The following is a 6,000-nucleotide window of genomic DNA, read 5'->3' as shown; positions in this document are numbered from 1 at the left end:
TATATATATATATATATATATATATATATATATATATATATAATGTATATGTATATATATGAATCTTTGTATATGTACAATTAAATATATGATTTCGTCATTAAAAATAAATTGTATATTGATATTATTGTAGGACATATATTTCCACTTGCGTATGATGTTATTGATTCAGAGAACGATGCTGCCTGGACTTGATTTTTTGAGCAGCTTAAAGAAGCATACAGTGAGAGGAGTAACATGTGTGTTGTGTCTGATAGAAATGAGAGCATTATAAAGGCTGTTACAAATGTATACACTAATGTACCACACTATGCATGTATGTGGCACTTATGGAATAATGTTCAGAAAAAGTTTAGAAAATCTCATGAGAAGTTATCTGGTTTATTCTATACAATGGCAAAAGCTTGCACGAAGAATGAATTTAATATGTTAATGGATACTGTAGAAAAGGAAGATATATGAGTGAAGAGTATTTGGAGATAGCTGGATATGAAAAATGGGCTCTGTGTTATGCACAAGTACATAGAGGATGGCAAATGACATCAAATATTGCTGAGAGTATAAATGTTGTACTTGTTTCAGCGAGAGAATTGTATATATATACTCAACATGAAAAAATGTTAGATTAAAAACAAGTTCTTATACAAACAAAACCTTATATGCATAAAATATAATAATTGCATCAATTTGTATACAAAACATTGCATATATATACGTAAGAATCAAAATAGTGAGGTTTAAATTGAATTTTTATTCAAATAAATTGTATATGTATACATTTATTTATATAATACGATATATAAAATAACACTAAGATAGAAATTGTTAGATCTATTTTTATATGTAATGTCAAATGTATATGTGCAATTAAAAAGAAAAAGAAAGTGTCATATATTTGTATAACACTAAGATGATAGTTTAAAACAAGCAAAATGATATTACGAGTTAGTTAAAACAAAAGGTAGCCTAAAATTATTAATTTAAACCAAATATTGAAACTGTCAACTAAACAAAATCATGTTGTGACTATGGTAAAAAGCTACTGGATTGTAATCCTTTCAGTACTGTTGTTTTCTGTTCGATTCCTGACTGGTTTTAAAGGCGCTTCACTATCACTGACAGCCCCAGCTTGTAGCTTTTGAATGCCGTAATTCCACAACAATGCACCGTATCTAATACGAACTTCTTCTGGGTCTAAATCTGCTGGAATGTCTTTCCACTCACTCAAAAACTCCGCGTATGACACAACATACACTCCACAATCCTTACAAAATTATACGCAAAAAAACGTCCAGTGTTATTATACTACTCAAAAATGTAAATATATTCAATAAAATATAAACTTAATGAACTTACAAACTAGAAGCTGGTTGTTGGGGAAGGTCTTCCACATATACAATATCGATGGTGACTTGCAATATCCAATTCTTTCTTCAGATAGAAATCAGACTTTACAAGATGCATCGGGATAAGATGTGCATACTTCTTGATGTGATTAACAACAAATGAGTGGTGAAGAGAATTTTTCATTGAATCGTACACCTTGATGCATCAACCATTGAAAGATATGACAATCAGAATCCAATGTAACCTTCCTTTTAAGTTGACTGGGATGAATACGTCATCAACTGTGTGCCATGGTACATAAGCTGACATCATGTATCCATTAATGTAATCAATAATCATCTCGTCTAGAACTTCCTTAGAAAAGTCTTCTTCTATTTCATAATATGCATTCCAAGCATTTTGAAAAACAGTGTTGAAATTGCAACACAGATTTGTGAATTTGTATGTGCTACTGTTGGAGTACTTGGCCTTTTTCCTTATGTAGTAGAATATGACATCTATGTGCTGTGATAAAATAAGTAATAATATTATAAGTTCTACATTATACAATTTCATATAATTTATACACTTTTAATAAATGAAAACGGAAACATATCGAGTTATCAATCAACTAACGCTCATACCCGATATTGTAGAACCAATTCTTATTGTCAATTGTCGCTACACCAAAATTAAACAAGTGTGGTAATGTTGCCTTTCCTTTCTTGTAGCGATCCTTCGCATAGTTCCTAATATAAACAATAAAAAATAACTACACATTTTAACAAACGATTAAAAATACAATCGTATATAATATAAATAAATATGTTACTTTTTGTAATGCTTGACGAGTAAGTCTTCTTTCAGCCATATCCAAAAATTTGAAAACAAATCAGACTCTTTCTTATCAGACAATAAAACAAATGGATGTTTCAGATAAAAAATAATTAATTATCGGGACGAACTACCTGAAAAGTTCAGCATACAAATATTTACAGCATGCACACAATATGGTTAATAATGATAATATAAACATAAATAATTGTTGCATACCAGCATTCGACCCGAATGAAGTCATGTATGGAGATATGTTGAATGGACCTGGGCGTCTAGGCGTAATAGCTAGCAGTGGTGTTACTTCAGTTGCAACTTGTTTTTGTAATACAATATTTTGCAGTGTGTTCATGCTTGAAAAAAGATGGTCTGGCAATTCATCTTGTGATTCAGTTACAGTTGTGTCCTGATTTGAATCAGGCGTGTATACCATTTGTATAGGTGCTGCAATTATAGTAGACTCCTTTGCATCTGCAATACGCTCATCAGATGTAGTATTGTATATGTTATTACGTACTTGACTGTTTGAGCTGTTTTCAGTTTCTTTTTGGGCAATTTATTGGGCATCCACGGTAGCATCCAACACTACTTGATCTGGTGAGGCAGTACCACTTAGATCATCCAAATTATCACCCAAACCAACTTGATCCAGCAGTGCAGAATTCGGGTTTAGATTTTTCAATTTATCTCCCTGCTTAACAGAAAAGAATTACTTAAATATCCAACAAATTGATTATATACAAATATAATAAATTTTTAAATGTATATAATCATTTACGAGTACCTCATGATCTTTTAATTCACTTGAATGACCTATCGGCTGTTTTTGTGCACCTAACTGTGAAGAGTTGGTATGTGACTGATGAAAACGAGTGATATGCGTTTCTTTGGTATGTGACTGATGAAAACAAGTGATATGTGTTTCTTGCATGACATCTTCAACAGTAGCCCGAAAATGTACACAATATACGAAAATATGTTCTAATATATTCTATATACAAACAAGTGAGATGTTGGTATACAATATCCAAATGTGATCTATATTAGTATATAGTTCATATTATTTTATACCTACAAAATAAAAAAACTTAAATTTATGTATATACAATTAATGTCATTTCAGTATGTGCATAAATGAATTAATATATAAGTATATACAAATATTACCTCTTGATCTTTCAATTTTCTAGATTGACATTGGGGCTCATGTGGAGAGTAAGTGGGCTGGTGATGAAAATCTCCGACGGGTGATTCTTGATGATCATCTACGACGTTAACCTAAAATAATTATACAACTTTATTCATTAGAATGTATTATATATTATTTTATATATAAATAATTAAAACTGAATATTATTACATCTGATTCCTTGGAAGTTATGACTTTCAACACTGTTTTGAAGTTGTCTTCAATAATTTTTCTCAAATCGGCGAAATCGTCCTTGATCTATATGAATAATATGCATTTTTGATTAATAATTGTATATAATCTTCGCAACTAACTTATATTTATATAATAACTGATTTTTTGAATGCTTCAAATTCATCATGCGAAATGGTAATGCATGTAGACTTCTTGCTTTGCCCCATTTGTGTTCTGTCTTGTATACCTTTCTGCTCTCCACGTTTATTATTGTGTGATGTACCGACATCACTGTGTTTCTCAACACTGTTGACATTGATGGATTGTGATCGTGTGACTTGCCGCGGCATTGATCTTCGTGTATAGATCTTAATTGCCTTTGGTGAAGATTTGTTGAGGGAGATAACTGGAACAACTTGCTTTTTCTTTTTCCTAATCGGAGAGGAACATTCAATAACTTTCTCTTTTCCTTTTCTGCTTGTTATAATAGGTGGGTTTCGGAAATCATCATCCGGCTCTGTAGCTTTATTGTAATCAGAACACTCAATCTGCGGGGCTTGTGAAACTGATTGGTGTGTCAGTGGAGAAAGTTGGAGGATTTTAATTTCCATCGCTTTTGGTTCAATATTTCTGAACTTAATTTGCATAATCATGAAAATTGTAAGTCAATATAAACAAAATGTGATATACAACTTGTAGTTAAAAATGCATACAGGATTATCTACATCTTTGAAGATTGTTTTCATGAAATAATCACAACGAGGATGGTCGTTTTTAGTCACTTAATTGATAATCCGAAGAATGTGACTAGAAACTTTGACAACAATCTTGTCATCAACATACGAGCAACATTCATAAAACCAAACTTGCATTGGAAGGGGGAAGCCCTGAATTGTATAGTACTGTCCAGTTGGTTTTATCTTGTTGTTGATCGATTTGGAAAAGTTCATTAAAAGCCTTTCGACCCCACGGATAATCCAGAAATCTACCTGTTTCAACCAAATCAAAGTCCAACCTATATATTGTTGTTGTAGTAGGTTCGGCGGACATGATAAATTCATGTATATAATATACAATCCCAAACTTGTATGCATCTTCCTGATTGTCACCCCATACCTTTTCTTTAAAAGCTTCAAACAATCAACCTTTAGTGACAGGAGAATTTCCTGAAAAATACTCAGCGATGATTATATTGGGTTGATCAGCATCAAAGCAGAAGTCAGCAACATTATCAGAACAATTCAAACCAGAAATTATTGCAAACTCCCTGATTGTGAATCGAAGCGTTGTGCCATTTATATAAAAAAGTATTGCATTGATAGAACTACCTTCCAACTCCCTCAACACAAAGCATTGAAACAATTGTGCTTGCACATGACATCGTCTCATTGTTGTCAACTGTGCAAAACACGATGATGGACATATACGATTATATTGATTTGGAGGCAGTTTATTCTGAAGCTCATTCAATGTATTGATTTGCGTATAACATTGCATGTGAATTGTCCTTTTTTCACGGTTCTTGCAAATAAATTTGACTACCTAAAAAAATAGGGAAAAGGTACATTATTTCAATCAAGGGCTACATATAAATACATTTTTTGTATACATAACAAAAAAAAAGTATAAATTAAAGATACATTTGTAATTGCATTTCTTTTGTATACATATACAAACTTATTTTTTTGTATATTAGTATGTGTACATGAATATGGTACTTAAACATGTCAATATATACAACTGTCTAAATGGCTTAGTATATACTACAATAATATATAAACTTAATATATATTTAACTTCAATAATTTGTATATAACTACTAAAATATACAAATTATAATCATATATGAAATTTTTCCATCTCTATAACTAAATACAATTACTTTTTGTATATGTATACAAAAACAAAAATAATATGGAGCCTTTAATATACAATCCACTACTACCCCTATTAAACTTAGTATATTATTCATTATACATAACTTAAAATATGTATAAACTAATCAAATCTACAGACACGTACAATAACTAAAGGAAGATACAAATAAATAATACATGCAATATACTATATACAATTATGTGAATACAAAAATTACTTAAACAAACAATTTTTCGTATATTGACACCTAAGTAACAAAATATTGTATCTAAAGTTGTGTTTTAAATCAATACCTCATGATTGTGATGTTCTTCAGATCCGTCAATTTGAGATGCACTCTCCTCTGAATCACTGTTTACTGCTTTCCTCTTTCTTCCTCCTTGTACAATTTTAATGCCTCTAGCTTTGACATTGTTAAGAACTTTTTGAACTGCCGTAGGGTCATATTTTTTCTTTGATCTCAATTCTTTCATTGTTTGTTCATGTTGAACTTGTTTGAATTTTACCATAGACCCTACATCAACCCCAAAATGTTGAGTTAAACCCATTGAAAACGAGGGTAAATTGTCAACAAAATTGACATGCAATGGAATACATAT

General features: G+C 30.9%; 1 pseudogene; it reads right to left on the bottom strand.

Moving 5' to 3' along the window:
* Positions 1 to 1,039: 1,039 nt before the first annotated feature.
* Positions 1,040 to 4,912, bottom strand: LOC107013386 (annotated as a pseudogene).
* Between the last annotated feature and the right edge of the window lie 1,088 nt (positions 4,913 to 6,000).

Source organism: Solanum pennellii, chromosome 3 (assembly GCF_001406875.1).
Source record: "Solanum pennellii chromosome 3, SPENNV200".
NCBI classification, from domain to species: domain Eukaryota; kingdom Viridiplantae; phylum Streptophyta; class Magnoliopsida; order Solanales; family Solanaceae; genus Solanum; species Solanum pennellii.
Note: the sequence above shows the minus strand (reverse complement) of the source record. Positions and strands in the feature narration are given on the sequence as shown.